The following is a 21,668-nucleotide window of genomic DNA, read 5'->3' on the forward strand; positions in this document are numbered from 1 at the left end:
TATATCAACATACAAAGAATAGACAGTCTGAATCACTTCAACATCGGAGGATTTTTTTCATGTTATGATTTGAAACTGTGTTTAACTACTCTACATTTATTTGCTTCTGCATTCAGGGTATTTTGAAAGCCAAAATTATACAATGGAAATTGAAGTGATTTACTATTTGGGGAAAATTACAATAAAAAAAGTCCAGAATGATTTTCACAGTGCTTTCTGCACAGAAAGAGAATTAAGAGAAAAAAGCCAAGAAAGCTGCAGGGATTAACAAAGATATTTCCTAAGTTTGAAAGCAGCTGTTCTGCCATATGTGCTTACCTGTTCCTTTTTTCTTCAGCTAAAACACTTACTCTGGATCACTACCAGCCTGTCTTGTTTTTAATCCAGTGGTATCATCAACTAAATAACCAATACCCTCTCCTCCTTTACATTAGAGTAAATGGCAATGCAATTTTACTGCAATGGAGTTATATAATACTGTTTAACCCCATTGCAGTAAAATTGCATTGCCATATTTATATACATATAATTTCATTTCAAAACCTTCAGTTTCCCGTAAATTGCAGTACTAAAGACACAAGTTCCCCCAAACAAATGGGTCCTAGTCAACTGGGTAGTCCATAATTCTATGACACTATTGCATATGCTTAAGATCCCAAACCACTAAGAACCCAATTCAGCAAATAATGTAAGCAAGTGATTAATTTTAAGCATATTAAGCATAAATTATTTGCTGACCAGGGATGGACTAAAGCACATGTTTAAATGTTTTGTTCAATTAGGGCTTACCACAATGCATGAACAGTCTTTAAGATTATATTGTGGCAGAGCTCTGACCTTGCTCTTGTGGGTCCTGCGCTTCTAGGTGGTTTATGCTAGCCTCAGTGGCTCACTGTGACCCTCCACGTAGCCCTTCTCTCTCTAGGGCCAGGGTTACAGTCTACTGAGCCCTTTTCATCATAGGCTGCAAGGAGGTTGGTGAGAGAACTCCCACAGTCTCTGTTCAGCCTCCTGTCCTGACAGGGACCTGACTTCCCCTTCCAGGAGCTGTTCCTGTAGTGGTGGGTTGGGGGGAACCGGGGCCCACCCTCTACTCCGGGTTCCAGCCCAGGGACCCTAATGGTAGCAATTGTTGGCAGCCAACCTTTCACTGCCAGAGTTGTTACATTTCCCTGGGCCACTTCCCCACAGCTCTCCTGCTTTTCCCTTCTTCACCCTTACCTTAGGGCTCCTTTAACGATGGTTTGAGGGTGTCTTCAGTAACCAGTCCTTCAGCTGCACTTCCTCTCCTCTGGCTCCCCTGCCTGACTGGAGTGAGCCCTTTTTATAGTAACAGCAGGGCCTTAGTTAGAGTCAGGTGATCACATTAACTGAATGGCCTCACCTGACTCTTTACAGGTTAATTAGAGTCAGGTGTTCTCATTAGCCTGGAGCAGCCCCTGCTCTGGTCAGTCAGGGAACAGAAAACTGTTAATCCAGTGGCCAGTATATCTGCCTTCTGCTATTCTGCTGTACCCAACTGGCCTGGGTCTATCACAATATATAGATAGAGACATAAATACCCACTTCCATACAGACTCAAACACACACACTTGATTAAGATGACCCAGAACCAAAACCCCAGATCCAAATACTCCCAAATGGTGGTGAAGTTCAGGTCTCAATCTCAGTATCACCTTTCTAGAAAAGTTTTTGATGTACCATGGAGGCTGGTAGTCTATGTTATACACTGTCATGTATGTGTTTTTTATGTCCAGTATATTTGTTTCATTTATTCTGGACTGAACTTTGGAGTGGGTGGGTGATCATGCCTTTGTCTTTCTGGCTCCCTATTCATAGAGAAACATGACAAATGGTAGAAGAATGAAGACAAAGATAGCACGCTTAAAAAAAAGAATGAATCATTGCACATTCAACAATGGATCACATCAAAATTGTTCTTAGCACCACATACTTTACATTCAATGGTCAATCTTTGCACAAACTAGTGCCTGAGCTATGGCTTCTGCATCTCATTTATCATAGCAGAACTATATCTTTCTCATTTCAAGAAAATTACAGAAAATAAAACTGCAATAAAACCAAAAAGCTGGAAACAGAGATGACACCCATGACAACATTAAAAAGAGGTTACTGGAGATGTGTGGCCATCCATTCAGCTTACAATTAATACAGCTCAAGATATATGTCTGCCTTTTCCAGTGCAATATCCGTGAGACAACCTGAAAGTAGAAGAAACACGACACAAGTCTCCTACAACGTATGTTACAAATAGTACAAATCAGTACCTCAGTTTAAGTAGAGATGGGAGAACTAATTCAGATAAAATCAGGAATGCCTCAGACATTTGCCACAAGTTTTAAATGTAGAGATGGGTCCAACTAAGACCTCTGATCCAAACACACCCAAAGTTTGGCAGAGTACAAACCCAAATCCCAAACTGAAAGAGCTCCTATCCCTGATTCAATCTTGTCCAAATTTTGAGTTGTTCAGAATCTGACCCAGATCTGAATTTTGTAGCTTGAGGCCTTCTTCTGTAACAAACTAAGGCTAAAATATTTTTCCTGAAGTTTGAAAAGGTTACATTTTCCAGTATTTTTTCCTATTTGATTAATTCTCCCCTCCTGATGCCAGCATTGCCAGAAAATATGTGCTGAAATACCATGAAAAAGCCAGTTGTTGAGAATTTTCCAGTCCAGTATTGCATCCTCAAGAGGGTCATGTTATTTGGCTAAGGTTTGGATAATCATCTATATTTTGGAATATTGACTCAAACCTGGCTTTCACTAATTTTTATTAGGGCTGTCAAGCAATTTTAGAAAGTAATTGTGATTAACCACACTGTTAATCACACTGTTAATAATAGAATACAATTTATTTAAATATTTTTTTATATTTTCTACATTTTCAAATATATTGATTTCAATTACAATACAGAATGTAAAGTGTACAGTGCTCACTTTATATTTATTTTTTATTACAAGTATTTGTACAGTAAAAAAAAAGACACAGTATTTTTCAATTCACCTAATACAAGTACTGTAGTCCAATCTCTTTATAATGAAAGTTTAACTTACAAATTAGAATTGTGTACAAAAAATAACTGCATTCAAATATAAAACAATGTTAAACTTTAGAACCTACAAGTCCACTAAGTCCTACTTCAGCCAAGCACTCAGATAAACAAGTTTGGTTACAATTTGCAGGAGATAATGCAGCTGGCTTCTTGTTTACAATGTCACCTGAAAGTGAGAACAGGTGATCGCATGGCACTGTTGTAGTCAGCATCGCAAGATATTTATGTGCCAGAAGTGCTAAAGATTCATATGTCTTTTCATGCTTCAACCACCATTTCAGATGACATGCGTCCATGCTGGTGATGGATTCTGCTCAATAACGATCCAAAGCAGAGCGGACCAACTCATGTTCATTTTCATCATCTGAATCAGATGCCACCAGCAGAAGGTTGATTTTCTTTTTTGGAGGTTCGGATTCTGTAGTTTCTGCATCGGACTGTTGCTCTTTTAAGACATCTGAAAGCATACTTCACACCTCATCCCTCTCAGATTTTGGAAGGCACTTCAGATTCTTAAACCTTAGGTTGAGTGCTTTAGCTATCCTTAGAAATCTTACATTAATACCTTCTTTGCCTTTTGTCAAATCTGCTGTGAAAGTGTTCTTAAAATGAACATGTGCTGGATCATCATTCAAGACTGCTATAACATGAAATTTATGGCAGAATGCAGGTAAAACAGAACAGGAGACATACAATTCTCCCCCAAGGAGTTCAGTCACACATTTAATTAACACATTGTTTTTTTAATGAAGCACGTCCTCTGGAATGGTAACCAAAGCATAAAGGGGCATACAAATGTTTAGCATATCTAGCACCCAAAAACCTTGCAGTGCTGGCTACAAAAGTGACATATGAATGCCTGTTCTCACTTTCAGGTGACATTGTAAATAAGAAGCAGGCAGCAGTATCGCCCATAAATGTAAACAAACTTATTTGTCTTAGCAATTGACTGAACAAGAAGTAGGACTGAATGGACTTGTAGGCTGTAAAGTTTTACATTGTTTTGTTTTTGAGTGCAGTTATGTAACAAATAAAATCTACATTTTTAAGTTACCCTTTCACAATAAAAAGATTGCACTACACTACTTGTATGAGGTGAATTGAAAAATACTATTTCTTTTGTTTATCATTTTTACAGGGCAAATATTTGTAATAAAAATAATAATATAAAGTGAACACTGTACACTTTGTATTCTGTGTTGTAATAGAAATCAATATATTTGAAAATGTAGAAAAACATCCACAAATATTTACTACATTTTAATTGGTATTCTATTGTTTAACAGTGTGATTAATCATGATTATTTTTTTAATCACAGATAATTTTTGCGTTAATCACGTGAGTTTACTGCGATTAATTGACAGCCCTAATTTTTATCAATAGTTCAAAAGTCTTCCTGAAATCAAATGGCATGTAGAAACATTCTCTCCTTTACATTAGAGTATTCTCCTTCATAATTGGAGAGAATTTCTTCTCCTTGATGCCTATGTATAGCTAGCCAGTGAGAAATACATTTGTGGGTCTAAAAGCAGAATTTGGCCCTTCTTGTACAAAGCATTAGCCAAGATATAGACAGACTTCATTAAATAGAAACGTCTCCATCTAGTGTTAGAGAAGTAAAATGATTAGTATTCCTACTTTGCTCACAACTTTACATACAACCAGGTCGTAAGAACTTTAAAGAAATATATTTACCTCTGCAAACAAGACATCCATATGTTATGGCAAAACTGCTAACCCATTACAGTGATGAAGTTCAGATAGACAGATAGATACAGATTGAGTGGTTGAATGTAGTGAGCCAGGAAATGCCATAGCATGCTACTCTTTTTACAATGACATCATACGTTTCAGTGACGTCCCAAAGCTCAACAAGGGGTCCTTTCCTCCAAGAACTTGTAATCCTGGTAGAATGGGCTGAAAATGACCCATTAGTATAATCTTTGAAAAGTCCTGGAGGTGTTTTCAAAAAATAATATCAGGATAACAGTAAAAAATCTTTGTTTTATCATTAGTGTGAAAAAGTGAAACACTGTTTTTTTTATGGCAGTCCTTTAAATGTCATTACCTCAAAGTGGTTCCTTATCATGCTTCATTACAGAGTTATAATTTTGCTGAAACAAATCTAAGAGTGAACATCAAACATCAGAAAATAGAGGTGCAGAGAAGACACAAAGAAAGACTAGTATACTATAGCTAAGAGGTTGTTTTTTTGTCACCTAGCTTGTTGAATATGTATTGGCACAACTCAGGCACCATACAGAATAAAATAAAATTTGTTTTGATATATGGCCTTTCATACTCAAGGTATCTCAAAGCACTTTAGAGAGCAATGAGTTAGATAATGTAGTGCAGTGATTGTGTTGGCAAACTTGACTGTCATTATACATTCAGCAATAGATCATACATAGCCTAAGATATCAGAAACTGTTTGACAGAGAGGAAATGTTGGCCAAGATATTGGGGATTATCCCTTAATCTTTTAAAGGAGTGTCATAGGTACTCTTAACTCATTAATGGATAGCAGGGACAGGCAGAAGGGACCTCCCTTTAATGTTTAATTCAAAGGATGGCACATCTAACAATGATGCAACATCATCTAATAGTGCAATATTATTGGCTTGGAAAGCAAATTTTGAGGTGGGGATTGAAGTCTTCTAGCTCAATGTTGTTACTGTTGCTACCCTTATCACCATGAAGAAATGGAGCAACACAACTAATGGGTCAAATTCTTTACTAGTGAAAAAAGGGACAAAAAATGTCACCCAATATATTATGCTGGGAGTTTCCCATCTGGGCAGCTAAAACAGTGATTCTCCCTCCTTTTAATCACTGGTATCAATATGAATGTAACCCACTGTCAATGACCAATATCTGCAATATGCCAGCCCAGCTACATAATGTATTGTGCATAAATACATAGCAGTGATTCCCATGTATACATAGCCCTCTCCCATTGTGGGGGACTTCCAAACCTTGCCGGGGTGTTTTGATTAGGCCTCTATATACTGTATATTGGCTCCAAAGGATTCCAACTACTTCCAATTGAATTGAAAAGTGTGAGTACCCCAGAGACTATCCTTGTTTGAGAGACCCTGTCAGTCCCCTTGGTGGTCTGGTGTGAAAGTCCTTGTGCTAGGGACAGTATCCCATCACAAGTAGCCAAGGTGAAGATCGGAGACCTTGTAAGAAAAGTGATTGCTGGCTTAGAGTTGGTAACTGCTGTTTTATAACCAGGATTATCATCCGATATTGCTGGGTCAGTTTTAACCTGCTCTATACAAAAGTGTCTCACTGGACTGCCTCTGATAATTCAGAGATGCCTAGTGCTGCCCTTGAACTCCCATTCATCAAGTCCACCATTGCAAGAAAGTGTCTGGGATTTTAAAACTATGAGGGAGCACGCAATTTGTAATGGGATGTGTTTGTCTAACATAATGGTGAATGTTCTTATGTAAGTTTAAAGGTTTTTTAAAACATAAGTCTCTGTTGTAGTGAGTAGTGGTTATGTTTACTTTAATGCTTATAAGTGGCCACCATTAGCTGAACCTTTGCCGTGCCACCTATTGATTTGTCACAGTCACTACAGTAGGTACTCTGTTTTATTCTAGTGCTTTCTCATTGTCTTTTGCTATATTACTTCTAAGTAAAGCTGTTCCTGGCTCCACCTTGGGTATGTAATGCTTTCCTTAGAGCAATAAATACAGTGAAACCCTGATATAACATGCCCCGCTATAACACGAAATCGCATATAACGCGATCATAGGTTCAGGGACGGTGCAACCATTTAGGCAAACTAGGCGGCCGCCTAGGGCGCCTAGTGGTTGGGGGCGCCTAAAAGTCCCCTCAGGCGAGGAGGTAGAGTGGAGGTGAGCTGGGTGGGGGGCACGCGGGAGGGCTGCCCGCAGTAAGGGGGGGGGGGCACACAGGGGAACAGCGCCCCGCCCCAGCTTACCTCCACTCTGCCTCCTCCGCTGAGCACACAGCCCAGCTCTAAGTCTCCTCCAATCAGCGCCGCAAGCCAGGGCAGGGAGGAGAATTAGAGCAGCACCGTTGTGCTCAGTGGAGGAGGCAGAGCCGAGGTGAGCTGGGGTGGGCTCCCCAGGCAGGGTTAGCTGCTGGGGGGGGTAGTCTCCCCAGGCAGGGTTAGCTGCTGCGGGGGGGGGGGGGAGTCTCCCCAGGCAGGGTTAGCTGCCGTGGTGCGGGGGGAAGTCTCCCCAGGCAGGGTTAGCTGCCGTGGCGGGAGTCTCCCCAGGCAGGGTTAGCTGCCGTGGGGGGACAGGGGAGAGTCTCCCTGGGCGGGGTTAGTTGCCATGGGGGGACGGGAGAGAGAGGGGTTATCTGTCATGGTCGGAGGGGTGGTAGCTGCTGTGGGGGGGGCTCCCTGGGTGGGGGGCTGAGTTATCTGCCGTGGGGGGGGCGGTTAGCTGGGTGGGGGGTGCAAGGTGGAAGTTTCGCCTGGGGCGTGAAACTTCCTTGCACCGGCCCTGCATAGGTTGGCTCTCCTTTAAGGCAGATATAACTTAGATAATGTTTTCACAGTACTGTACAGTACTAGTGGTCCCCAACACCATGGCAGGGGAGAGAAGCTGCAGCCCCGCACCTGCCGGGGACAGAGAACTCCGAGGCTGCGGGAGCCGGTGCTCTCTGTCCCCGGCAGGCAGGGGGCCGCAGCTCCTTTTGAAGCTGGTTTGAAACCCCACTATACCACGACCCCGCATTTAGTGCGATGGAAGTTTTTGGACCCCAAAGGTCGCGTTGTAGCGGGGTTTCACTGTATCATATTCCCTTATTTGCTAGATCAATGCATGGTTTAGGCCGGCGCTGTTCCTGGAAGCAACCAAGGTACCTTAGCAGAGGTATATGGCGCATATTCAGGTGGAGACACTGCCAACTGCCTTTTTTCATATGAACAGAGAGCTGCTGCAGGTGGACAGATAGAAGATTTCCACCTATCCACTACCACTGGGACATCCCCAGGATTTCCATTATCCTCAAGAACATCAGGCACTCAAGCAAAAGATGAGCACGTCTGTTTCTGAGTGATGCAAGAAGGAGGAGAAGGTTTATATATTCCTCCCTCTTGTTTGCATAGATATCTATCTATATATAAACCCTATTCTCGTGTGTGTGTGTGTGTGTGTGTGTGTGTGTGTGTGTGTGTGTGTGTGTGTGTGTGTGTGTGTGTGTGTGTGTGTGTGTGTGTGTGTGTGTGTGTGTGTGTGTGGAGATCTTTCATGCTCCAAGGTGCTTTAGAAGCATAAGATGATTACATTGTATTCTTTTCCAGAAATGCTACATGTCATATTAACTCACAAATTGTTGTGTGATCATGTAATTTAAGGTCATATTCATGCAAATGACAACAAGGACACAGTGAAGTCTGCTGTGGGAATCATAACTCTGAATTTCTACACATTTGGGCAACAAAATCTCAGTTATAAGGCTTGACTGTGCAACTCTTACTCATGCTGGTGAGAATTTACACAAATAGACCCATTAAGGTCAATAGGACAGCTCATATAAATATGTGCTCATCAAAATGCACATTGATGTTGCCAAATGTCTTCCCAGAGGCACAGAGAAGGATTGGTTGACCTGAAGATGTTTAAATAGACTCTGAACAAGAATTGGCAGGTCAAAAGTCAATATGTGGAAGTGAGGCTATTCCAGCAACTGAGACACATGTGACTGCTGTGAAACACCTGGAACATCTGTTGGTCTATGCACCATGGAAGATCTTGCCAGGGTTACAGACTGGGCCACATCATACCAAACCCTGGAAAAACCTATGACTGTGGTGGAAGAACATGAGAAGAAGAATCAACAAGAATAGGATTTGCACAATCTGGCTTTATATTTTGCATTAATGTAGAATGTATTATAATGTGGGTTTTTAAAAAAAAATTAGAGGAGAAAAAAATAGAAAATAATCTATCTAAACAAAAACAAAGCACATGAATTTATTTGAACATCTGATTGGCATAGATAGCAGAGTGGACTGTTTTACATTGAGAGAGAGAGAGAGCATGCAAGAGGATCAGGTTATTAGGTATTCTGGACAGGTGTCTGTCTAGCTTTCCTGTTGGAGCTGTTCCACTTTGTATAATTAAATATTCATCAAGACAGACTCAATAGCCCAGCGGTTAGAGCACGGCACTGGAATGTGGGAACGCTGGATTCAAATCCCAGCTCTAAATCAGGCAGAACAGGGATTTGAATCTGGCTTACCCCTATCCCAGGTGAGTGCCCTAATGATCTGACTATCCTGAGATAGATTTTTCTCTCATGTTTTGTGAAAGTGAAAAAAGGTCTCAGTTTCATTCCAATGCAGAACATGAAACATTTCCAAAATGTCAGAAAAGTAAGGAGGGGGCAGGAAAACCCTTTCTACTAAAGACTACTAGCATATGAGTAGGCTGTACATAAATCAATGGGTACACGTGGTTCATTTCTGGGTCAATAGTCTTTCTATCTTTTCTTCAATATGTCAGAGTAATCCAGGAACATGCAAGTCTTCCTCTGAAGAATATATTGGGCAAAGGAGAGGTGTAAAAGGTGTATCATTAGGAGTTCCTTGAGTTTACAAGCAGTTTGTACTTTCTGGGCAAGTATAAAGAAAGATGCCAATTATAAAATTAATATTCTATTATAAACCCAGGGAGGGCTGACACATAATGCAGTGATTTATGTATTGGTAATGTGTCAGTTGTGTTTTTCTTTATGCAATCATAAGCTGGTAAGATGGGAAAATGCTACCAAACCCTGGTGTCCTTGCAGCTACAGTTCCTTCTAATGGAGCAATGAGCAGAAGTTGAGGATGCTGATTCTTGAGGGTTATGTGATCTTTGAGTTAAAACCAAGGCCTTTGGGGGTTATGTAATTAGAAATTGGAAAGCCATTTTTTAAAACTATTTTTGCATAATTGGCTAGATTAAAAATGTGGTTTTATTGAGGGGATTTTTGTACTAAATATTGAGGATGTTACCTAGTCCAATTGAAGCTCATATGGGTTAATTTATTTGAGTGTTTATTATTCTACAATTAAAGAGTACCCATCCAAAGCTCTGGGCACTCTTCACAATCTGTTGAAAATACACTAATACAGAAACAGACCCATAAGTTATGGCCAAATCAGATATCCCAGCAACAACTTAAATATACCAGGAATTATACTGAAGTTCCTGCTTTTTTTCCCTTTAGTTTTAAAGGTTTTCCCCTCCTTAGCTGGAACGAGTTAGGACTATAGACTTACACCCAAACTAGTTGATTAATAAACATTGCTCCAAACTGCTACAAATTTTACTCACTGTTTGCGTATGAGAAATCATTTTGCTTCCAATTAACTCAATGAGAGCTTGGCCATTGACTTCAGTGGTCCCCAAGTGCCTGCCTGTATTTGTAGTATACAACAAGATACAGCGGCATCAAGAGGAGACTTCAAATAGTGAGAGAAGAAAATGTATCTTGACCTATCGTTTTTGGTAACTTCTTTGGGAGTGTAGCTGAACAACTGCTGTGTCACTGACAAAATCCCACCCCAGAGACAGAGAGAAAATGTAAAGATGAACCAACTGATGACTTGGTACTTTGGCAGAATCACCTGGTGTTTGCTGAGTCTTAGAATCATACAGAAGGAAATAATTTGCTTCTTGCTCATGTCTTGAGTCATATCCCTCTCAGTCAACTATTTCAAAAGAAGGAGCTGCTGCAGCTAGAGAAACACATTGCAACTGCCAGCTGCACTTCATCTTTAGGGTGCTTAGAAATCAATACTTGCGTAAAAAACACCAAGGGAATTTTTGAAAGAACTGGGCTTGGCCAATAAATAATAGCTTTAAAAATATATTTGGCAAGAGAAGCAAGAAGGAAACAACAGGAGAAAGCACAGTGGTAAAAATGTCAGAAAAAAGTTGAGAAGAAGCAAAGAAAAAGTATCAGGGTGACCAAAACCCATTATTATCATTTACATGAAAAGGAAAAAAGTAGGAAGAAGAATCCACATTTACCAAATTTCAATTTATTGCATAAATGCAAATGTAGTGCCCAATCCTACAACCCTTACTTAGGTGAGCACTCCTTACACATGCAAATAGTCCCATTGAACTCATTAAGAGGACTTGCATGGGGCCAGAGTCTGACACTCCCGCTCATGTTAGTATTGATTTAAATTGAATTCATGTTAGTATTGAATTCAATTAGTCTATTGATTTCAATTGATCTGATGGCTAAGGAAGGGTGGCTGAATCTGGCCTATGATTAGGAATTTCAGGATGAATCTTATACTTTGCAATCTTCATCTAGAAAGGATACCAACAGTGCCTTTCATCCTACCGCTGCCAAGGCCCTTCACACACTGAATTGTATTGGTAGTGATAATAAATGACCACTTAAATATTGCAATCACCTCTCTCTACTTAAGAGAAAGATGACGTGGCCTCCATAGTATCTGAGCACCTCACAATCTTTAATATATTCATCCTCATAACATCCCTATGAGGTAGGACAGTGCTATTATTACCATTTTACAGATGGGGAACAGAGGCATAGAGAGACCTCAACCAAGGCCAAATAAGAAGTCTGCACTGGAGCAAGGAATGGAACAAGTCTCCCCAGGTCCTAACCATGGGACCTAACTTAGGCTAAGTTGGGAGGGGAGGACTATAGGTGACTTTGTTACTTATTATTATTTATCATTTTTATTACTCCAGCACCTAGCAACCCCAGGCATGGACAAGGGCCCCATTGTGCTAGATGTTGTACAAACAGAACAAAAAGACAATCCCTGTCCCCAAAAGCTTACAATCTAAGCATAAAACAAAGGACAACAGGTGGATTCAGGCAGACAGATCGGGGAGCTCAAGGAAACAATACTGGTCAGCATGGTATCAGTGCACTAATACCCCAACCACTGTCAAGTTCTGGCCACAAAGCAAAGGAGGGATTTGGAGGACGATAGGTTTCTTTATGAAGAAGCATGGGGGAAAGCACAAAGGCTTTAAAATTTAACAAGCAGGCAATGGCGGCTGGCATGATGGGCTGATCAGAGGTGGGAATTGACATCTTGGCAACAAATGAGAGATGATAGGTAGGGTGTGAAGGGTCTTGAGAGGGAAGACAAGCAGCTTATGTTGAATGTGATAGAGAATAGGGAGCCAGTGGAGGGATTCAAAGAGAAGGGTGAGAGGGCCCAAGTGATATGGCTAGGAAAATGACATTTGCAGCAGCATTCTGAGTGGATATGTGCCAGGCAAGATGGCATTTGTCAAGGCCAGCAATTCAGTAATCGAGATGCAAGTCGACGAGAGTCTGGACAAGGGTTTTAGCTGTGTGGATGGATAGGAAAGACTGTATCTTAGAGATGTTATGCAGAAAGAACTAGCAAGATTTAGACATAGGCTGGGTGTGAGGACTACAAAGAGGTCAAGTTGAAGGTGACACCCAGGTTATGCTACCTTTACATCTCTCTCCCCCTCCTCCCATCCTGGTGGCTGCTACGTGCATTGTGCTCCAGTACTGCTCCCATTTCACTTCCAACACTATCCCAGGCCCAGGGGCACATACCATCTCAAAGAGGGACAGATAGGGACAGTTTGAAGATGTGACCATGACTCAGTCCCTCTCTCTGCAGCAGCACTGGAACAGGGACAGCACACCCAGGAGAGTTTGCTGCATGCCTCTAAAGATTGTAGCAAGTGTGCTCTTCCTGTGTGACAGGGAGCGCCAATGGGAATATTTCATTCTTAAAACAGAGTTTCTCTCAGAACTATGCACTACTCCCAAGCACAGTGCTCTGTCTAAAGAGCACGGCTGAACCCCACAATAGGTGGGACTAATGGCTTTCTTTAATAGATGATCTTCCAGGGCCAGATCCAAGAACCACACACACATACACCCCACTAGGCATAGCACTTACCAGCATGAGCTGTAAGTAGTGTTTGCAGATTTTGGCTCCAAAATTAACATTGTGACTAATAGTTTTGCCTCTTGGGTCAACATTATAGATGAATAATACCTTTTTATTACCCATATACTATGAGCTTGGTAAGCATGGGCCAAATCCTGAAAGGTGCTGAGCACTTGACTTCAAGGGGCTTTATATCAGAGCTTATATGCTCACTTCTATATTGTTTTATTGTTTTTATTTATTTTACATTTTCTCTAAGCATCTGACTCCAATGTATAATTTACCTCTGGGTTCAAAGAATGCTGTTGTCTGGATTTTCCTTTCTTTAATGTAGATATCTCTTTTTCCCTCTACATGTACAAAACCACATGAAGACCGCTAAAAACTACCATCTACAGGAAAAATAAATACAACTCTATTATAATATTACTTATATTATTCATTGTCCCAGTTATTAATATATTTACATGCCCGTTTACTACTGAAATGCTAATAAAACCAAAACACAAGTAAAAATTAAAGGATGGTAAAATATCTCATTTTAATTGTTTTTTTAAATCTTTGATATTGACATTTTTTGTAAATACAGCAAATGCTTCTAATTATATTTTAACAAGCAGTTATGAAGAGGTATGCCTCCTATTGGATCCTAAATGACTTAAAATGACCTACTTTAATTTTATTCATTATCTCTAACTGTTATTAGAACCTGTATTTGACATATGTGGATATTATTTGATCTTTTCAAACCACATTCATTCTCATTAGGAAAGCCCCAAGACATTTTCTCTCTGAATATTTTTCAAATATTCTGAGATTTCGCTTGTTATGTGAAATGTGACAGCACTTTCAAGTTCTTTATTATAGTTTTTTCTATGGCAAGAACCAATTATCCCTTCCCAGGACTGGTGTCTAGTTTTGAACTCAATATTTAAGCAATTAGTATCTGTATCTGTAAATTAATACATCTATATTGCTAATGTAGTTTTAATAATACAAAATGAATATGAACAGGGTCTGTCCCCCCCTCCCCCGCCCCGTTACTGAAGGTAAAGAAATGTTTATATAAAGTTAAATTGAAATTAAACTATGGTATGGGAAGTACTGGATATAATTTTATGATACTTGCTGTTGCTTGTCTTTTTCTGGTGAAGAAGGCCACTTAAAGGAGCATTACTCTTATTTCAAAAATGGCTGTCTACTTCTCACAAATTGAACTTGTTTTCATATTTTCTGACTATAAAGATGTTTGCATGATGACATCAGATCCATTAAAGTTATTTGAACTTTTGGTATGAACCCCTGTACTTCTAATTCAAAGAATATCAAATTTTATCCTGAAAATATGTTATGTTGGATATTCTATTTAAACATCGTAAAATATTTCTGCTGTGAATTCTCTTGAATACACTATAATTGATACAGATTTTGTAGTCTGGCACAAAAGTAGCCCTTTTAAATGCATTTGTGATCTGTTAGCTAGATCAATTATTGAATCTGGATCTTCCCAGAAGCACTGGACATCAACATTTATTTCAATCAATAGCCTACACAAAACAGCTTTTCTGGCACATGAAAACTAATTTCTTCATTTTGTTTTCTTATCTTGCCTGCTGAAGATGAGTAATAAAAAACCTACTACACAGATCTGCATTCATTATTACCTTCTTACGTTAATCACCAATTAATGATTTCTTTCTCTTATGAATAAAAGTTCTATAAATGTTGTAGGTCCACTTGCTGATATTCTGATGGATGGATTTAACTGACCTTCAGATGGCTTTTGTTACATCCTATTCACAGTGATTGCCTTATAGTGTCTATCCAAAAATGGCTGAGAAATAAAGAAAAGTTGAAAAAGAAAAGAAAAATTACTAACAATTGTATTTCAGTCTAGGATCTTTTAAAATTATGTATAATACTTTCCTCAATGTATTTCCTTACCTTGTCTTCATCTAATAGCACATAGATTATTCTAACAATATGTTTAAATCAAAATGAACAAGTTGAAAAAAAAATGAATTCAGACCTACCTTAACATTTGAGTGTTGCAACCAGAGTCTTCATAAATAGTCTTTTCTGAAAAAAAAATATAATTTCATTTTATACTGTGTTAGATTAGATGGGGAAAGAGAGATGGAAAAATGAGATTTCATGAGTTGGCCTTGGAAAAAAATTTCATAGGACTTTCAGAAACTTAAACGAGAGGTAAGCCCAAAATAAATATCTAGCACTGAATACTTCCAAAACTTTGGTAAAGTTCAGAGCCAAATCCAAACTTTGCAGCCAGTTCTTATGTCTAATGCCATAAACCTGATCCCTGGATCCCAAATCCCTACTCTGGTAAAGCTGACAGTCCTCAAATTGCATACGTCACCAAGAGACCATACATTGCTGGCCTAATTTAGAGAACCCCTATGCTTGGGGGCCATCACCGACCAGCCCTCAGAATCAGGGAGCCAAAACTGGATCTCTGATTCCCCTGCTCACCTGTGCCAAGAGAAGCTCCGACACGCGGGAATACTCTGCCCACGAATATGGATCTGTTTTTTGAACATTTGACTCTCATTATTGACTTGGGACTAACAGTTTTAAAGGAGCCTGAGAGAGCCTCCTGTGGTATTCAAAGCACGGGGGTACTAGAACTTCTGCATGAAAATGTTGTGAGAATTTAACATTTCCTCCCTAATCTTTTTCTTAGAAATGACTGAACCATTTTAGCTGAAACTTGAAATAAATTAAAAGCAGCCTAAGACAGACAGGTGCCATGAAAATTTGAGCCCACCCTTTTTAAATATGACAAAGTTGTAAACAGTGTAAAATGGTCTTATAATGGAAAGTGTTAGGCAAACAATTATAGGCATCACTACCTGCTCACTACCTGCTCTGTCCATAATATCCATACAGCTACATATACGTGTGTGTATGTTTGTGTATAGAAGTGTGAAAATATGTAGATTTTCACCTCCTAAAGGCATGGAATAGACCTGATTTGAAGACGTTAAAGCAAATTGTAGGCTAGAATTTAATGCACCCAGGAAGCATAAATTACAATACAAGCTATTTACACAAATCAAGCTGCTATATATACATATACCGAGGGGGATCCCAGTGGCATGATTGTGAACCTCCAAATAGTATTCTGCTAGCTTTCTTTTAGAGTACCCCCTAAAGTTCACATGCTGGCTTCTAAACAAGAGCAAAACTTATTTCCTTATTTCCCCCACCCTCTTTCCTAATTTCCTATCAAGTACTATACAGCTTTTTCCATTATTCATGTTCATTTTCAGATTGCTATGTTATTTTTCCGCTTTACAATTTCATGTATTTTCATCCTTTTAAACAATCTATTGTTCTCCACAATTTCAGCCTGATTGCAGTCCTGACTCAGGAAAAACTGCCATTGAATTAATGGAAGTTCCTCCTAAGCAGTGCAAGATGGGAACATCAGTTTTACTACTTTTTGGAATAAGCCTGAAGAAATTTCCATTGCCATAGTACATATGTATGAAATTCAAGTTGGGGTGGCTGTCAAAACTTTGGTCTTCTCATGAAAACTAGCCACAACCTTAACTATGAGATTACTGTACCATTTCTCCATAATAAGGATATGATTTTCCTAGACTCTGATAATTCCATAGCTATGCAGTGTGCAAAAACTGGAAGGTGCCTTGCACAGTGCTCATAAGAACAAGCAGCAAAGAATCCTGTGGCACCTTATAAGAACAAGGTTACTCTTTGGCTGTAACTCTGAACAGTGCTTTGGGGTTTGAAGTACCCTTCACATGTATCACTCACATATAATCAGCACAGCGAGTAGGTGGTCACCCAAAAACAGGGGGGGAAGGATAGCTCAGTGGTTTGAGCATCAGCCTGCTAAACCCAGGGTTGTGAGTTCCCTCCTTGACGGGGCCATTTAGGGAACAGGGGGGACTGGGGGTTGGTCCTGCTTTGAGTAGGGGGTTGGACTAAATGACCTCCTGAGGTCCCTTCCAACCCTGATATTCTATGATCAACAGATAAAGGATTACACTGCACCTAGGCACCTTTGAAAAGCAGACAAAGAAATTAAAACTGTGCCAGGCAATTTCAATGCTGTTCTTGCAAGTCTTCAGGGTATGAGACAGACACCTAGCATGTACAATTACTAGCAGGGCAATGTTGGAAACTCATGCTCAGTAGTGAAGAGAATAAACCTCATTCTCTACTGTGTTACACATTAGGGTGGAATAGATTGTTCCCTAGAGTGAATACACAGTGTGCCAGATGGGTAAAAAAATTGCTATGTTAAAGATATGGATTGGACTGAGCCTGTATGGTACACTTGGACCAAGCTCATGCTGCTATCTTGTTCTCCACAATTACAGCTTTACTTTTAAAAAAGGTTCTGGCTGTTATGGTTGTGAAGAAAATCTTAGAAACATGAAGTAAGAGTAACCTATGCAGAGATGTTTAGTCAAATCTGCAGAGAACCTGGAGTGATAGCTCTGAGAGGTGTGAACTCCCACATTCATCTCAGGGAGGTGTTAACTCAGATGCTAAGTGATGATGCTTTAAATGTCATCATTGTTTACTATTTCATCCCTCATGTAAGAAAAAAGAGGAAAGACCGCAGATCTGCACTACTTACTATGAATGACATTTCATTTTGATGTCATAAGCACTTGGCATTTGGGAAGTACCACCTTTTATGTTTTAAACCTGCTGCCCATTAATTTCAGTTGGTGGTCCCTAGGTCTTGGATTATGGGAATAAGTAAATAACTTTTCCTTATCTACTTTCTCCACATCACTCATGATTTTATATACCTCTATCATATCCCCCCTTAGTCTCCTCTTTTCCAAGCTGAAAAGTCCTAGCCTCTTTAATCTCTCCTCATATGGGACCCGTTCCAAACCCCTAATCATTTTAGTGTCCTTCTCTACTCTACTCTACTCTCTAGTTGCCCTTGCTACTAATCTGTTATACTTTACATTTTTTCCATTGGAGTTCTCTTACTGACAATAAATCTTCAATATTTAAGACATCCACACTTTTAATCAGGATTGTTTTAAAATTGGCCTTCGATTGGTTTTGTCATTTTGTGTGAGAGCCGTTGGCCAAGGTCTATCCCTGCTGTCTCCTTCTCCAGCTGGACCCTCTTGCTCTCTCCTGACATGGCTGCTTAACTCTTAATGTTACCCCACATCCTGAGTATACCATCTCCATACCAATGCTCATTCCTTGTTCTACTTAAGATCACTGCTATCTCTTATATCCCAGTATAACACAATTTTCTCCATTCTCTCTTGCTTACTCCCCTGTGCCATCTCATAAACTGGATCACATGCCTATGGCTCCATCCCTCGGTAAGAGGATGTTTTGACAATTCAGATCCATAACAGTATGTGCTTGGTTTTCTTTGGGGAAATTCAATTTGGCTATCACAAATTATAGCAATAAATTTAAACCTTTAATATTTCAAGTTCTACTACTTAGCCTGTGTTTGAGAAAATGTAAAGATGAATTGTTGGGCGAAATTTGAAGTCTGTGTAACATTTATAGTTTAGGTTAGAGGAATTTAAATAAATTGTAAGAAAAGTGAGGTAAAAATTGAAAGAAGGAGCATTTTTAAACATTTCCCATGCAAAAGATACTAATCCTTTTCTAAAAAACAAATAAAAAAATTAAATTGTGCCAAATTTGGAGATCAAATTCAATCTTTAATTTGTAAAACATAGGATTTGAGTCCTGCTTTAAGTGCAAATCTTAACTACAGAGTCTGATGTTTCCATTACATGATTTAATAATTCCAGATACAGCAAGAAAGCATTATCAAAGGGGAAGGCCTTAATGATATTCTAATCTCTGCTTGAAAGCTCTTTTCATAACCTGACCCTCCCTCTTCTGAAAACACTTTATCTCTGGCTCTTACTTCTTTCATCCAGGGCTTTGTAGCTAGCACAGCTGCAGAGGAGCAGAACTGTCTTATTGGGTGATGCTGGAGATGTGGTCACGGAGGTAGCTTGCTCCAGAACCACTGATTGCTTTGAATATCAGGATCAAGATCTTACACTAAAAACAATAGTGGACTGAGAGCCAGTGGTGGGATCAGAGCACAGGGCTGTTATGCTCATAGAGGCCCACCTCACTGATGAGACAGGCTGCCACAGTCTGCACAAGCTGGAGCCTCTGCATTCACAGATACAGTGAGTGTAGCAATCCAATCTGGAGGTGAGGAAGGCATGGAACACTGTGACAAGGTCCTGTCCAAACTGAAGATGGAAGAAGGCTTTTTCTTATCCCCAGTACTACCAGGTCCTCTGGGCTTACTGTTGAACTAAAGACTATGAAACCTCTTGACACTTAGCCAGAAGGCAGATGCCTTAGATACAAGAAAAGGTCAGTCTCCCCATTAGTTCTTCAAACCATTTGTTTTCTTTGAACATTATTACTTTAGTCTTACCTGATCTTAATTTGAGCCAGCTGCTCTTCACCCAGGAGCCAATCTCTTGTGATGGTGTTGGTTACCTCTGTGGTAAATGAGATATACAGCTAGGGGTTATCAGGGTAATTGTCACAGAATTTCTCACCACATCTCCATGTAGTCTCATGTCAATGATGAATAGTGGGGAAGGGGACAGGAGCTATTCCTGTGGAACTCCAAAGGAGAAGTCTTTTGGGCAAAGAAAAACAGTTGTCCATTGCTATTCTCTGAGTCCTGTTCAAGAGAAATGCGTGGAGTCTTTGCAATGCTGTGCAGTCTACTTCAGCTATGTTGTGTAGATAGTTCAGCAGCATCTTGTTATTGACTCCATCTAAAGCTGCAGAAAGACTGAGTAGGGTGAGCATGGAGTTTAGGGAGGTCGTCTTTTGGTGCCACCAAAGCAGTCTCCATGCTGTTCCCTGACCTGAAGCCTGACTGCAAAGCATCCAGATATGCAGATGTCACATATTTTTGGAATGGCTTTCTCAATGATTGTGCCACAATATTAATAGGAGTTACTAGTACATAAGCAGAGGAGACAAGACTCACAGTGTTAATCTGTGATGAAAGATCTTGCACTGATGTGAATGATATACGTTTCTTAAGGAACATAGATGGCCTGAGTAATATTGAACTTTCTTCACCTTGCATTGAAATTATAATGATAATATTTTTAACAATTGCATGAATATTTAAACATAATTCATCTCTACCTTATTTTAATTAAACATGTGCTCTGCCTAGTCCATACACTTGTAAAAAAATTATTTATTTTGCAATTTGACAGGATGATATTATTGAACAATATGTGAATTGGCTTAAAAGTAACCAGATTTGAAGCATCCATCAATCACTACCGGTGCAAACATAGGTCACTAAAGCTGTCAATTTCAATCAACTCTGTAATTAAATACATCACCAATATAGATTTTGTGTAAGAATGTCACTTGTTCTTCAGATGTCTGCTACTAGGACAAATCACACTTCGGTGTCTTTGTACGTGCCTTCTAAATACAGTTTTTTAAAACAGCGTAACATCTCCATCCATCTGACTCCAATTTGTTGAATAGAAATCCATTTACTAATACCTACTCTAAACACAGAGTTTTTAAAATTTATTTGTTCCCCTTTCTGTTTAAATAAATGCTATCGTATTACAGTTGGCATTTTAAACTCTCCTTGTCTGAATTGGTATTTGTTATGCAATAAATTAAGAATAAATAATATCTCTTAAAAAAGGCAGGATCATCTGTAAATACAATGACTTTGTTATTTGTTCAAAAAATAAAAGCACCAGATCTTCAGTCATGAAGAAATAAATTATTAATCCCAATTTCACCATAAGAACAAAACTATAACCCATTAAAAAAAAATCCCTTTTACTGATTTTGAGTGTCAGATTCTTCTATTACACTTGCCACTAGCTGGGAAAAGTCTGAGACAAAGCTGAATTACCAAATATATATTGCCTGCCATTTGATTTAATCTTCAAATAAGATCCAGGAAGCAGGTCCCTGGACAGTTAATCTTTAGTTTTGTAGCCCATGCACATTTTCAATAAGGTTACCAGGGAATTAGGCCCAGTAGGGAGGGGAAAGGAGTACTGTCTTATTCCACAGGCAGCTGTCAAATATCCAGCTAGCAAACTATAACTTTGTTAATATAAAAACTTTATTAGCCGACTTCCCCACTATCATGCAGCATTAGTGACTCAAAAGGGCAACACGCTTCTCATCTTTTCCCTACTGTATATATATATATATAAAGCCAGCAGTACTTTGTATATACTGTAAATGTAGGGTCCAATCCTCATGGTTCTGTGCACCTTCCTGGGAGGTGCTAAGAACCCTCAAGAATAATGAGACTGGGTTAATGGGCTGAAAACTTCATTAGGTATAAGAGTGGACTTATGGAAGATTGGTTCTGTTATCTCCTTGGGCAGTTCAATAGGTGTATTGTTGACTAGGTTTCTAAGAACACTGTTGTTTTAATTATTGTGAAGTGCCTAGAGACAGGGATAGGCAATAGAAAAGCTGAAGTAAGTAAATAAATACAGAGTGTGATTTTCAGAGCGGCATTGCACTCACAACTTGAACTGAGCTGCAGGTGCTCAGCACTCCTGAAACGAAGGCCTGTGATCCTCATTCAACAAATGGCTTTATATTTTGGAATTAAAAAAAATAATTTATACAAAAATCTATTACAATCCTTCCCAACC

General features: G+C 39.4%; 2 long non-coding RNA genes across 2 annotated transcripts; one reads left to right on the forward strand and one right to left on the reverse strand.

Moving 5' to 3' along the window:
* The first annotated feature begins 7,881 nt into the window (after positions 1–7,881).
* Positions 7,882–9,373, forward strand: LOC120395199. Its single transcript, XR_005592514.1, has 2 exons — positions 7,882–8,141; positions 8,422–9,373. It is a non-coding gene; the product is annotated as an uncharacterized LOC120395199 (long non-coding RNA).
* A 5,125-nt stretch (positions 9,374–14,498) lies between these two features.
* LOC120395850 lies at positions 14,499–19,472 on the reverse strand. Its single transcript, XR_005592849.1, has 3 exons — positions 19,430–19,472; positions 15,018–15,063; positions 14,499–14,818 (listed from the first exon to the last, which is right to left on the reverse strand). It is a non-coding gene; the product is annotated as an uncharacterized LOC120395850 (long non-coding RNA).
* Positions 19,473–21,668: the final 2,196 nt, after the last annotated feature.

This window comes from Mauremys reevesii, linkage group 1, assembly GCF_016161935.1.
Source record: "Mauremys reevesii isolate NIE-2019 linkage group 1, ASM1616193v1, whole genome shotgun sequence".
Lineage (NCBI taxonomy): Eukaryota > Metazoa > Chordata > Testudines > Geoemydidae > Mauremys > Mauremys reevesii.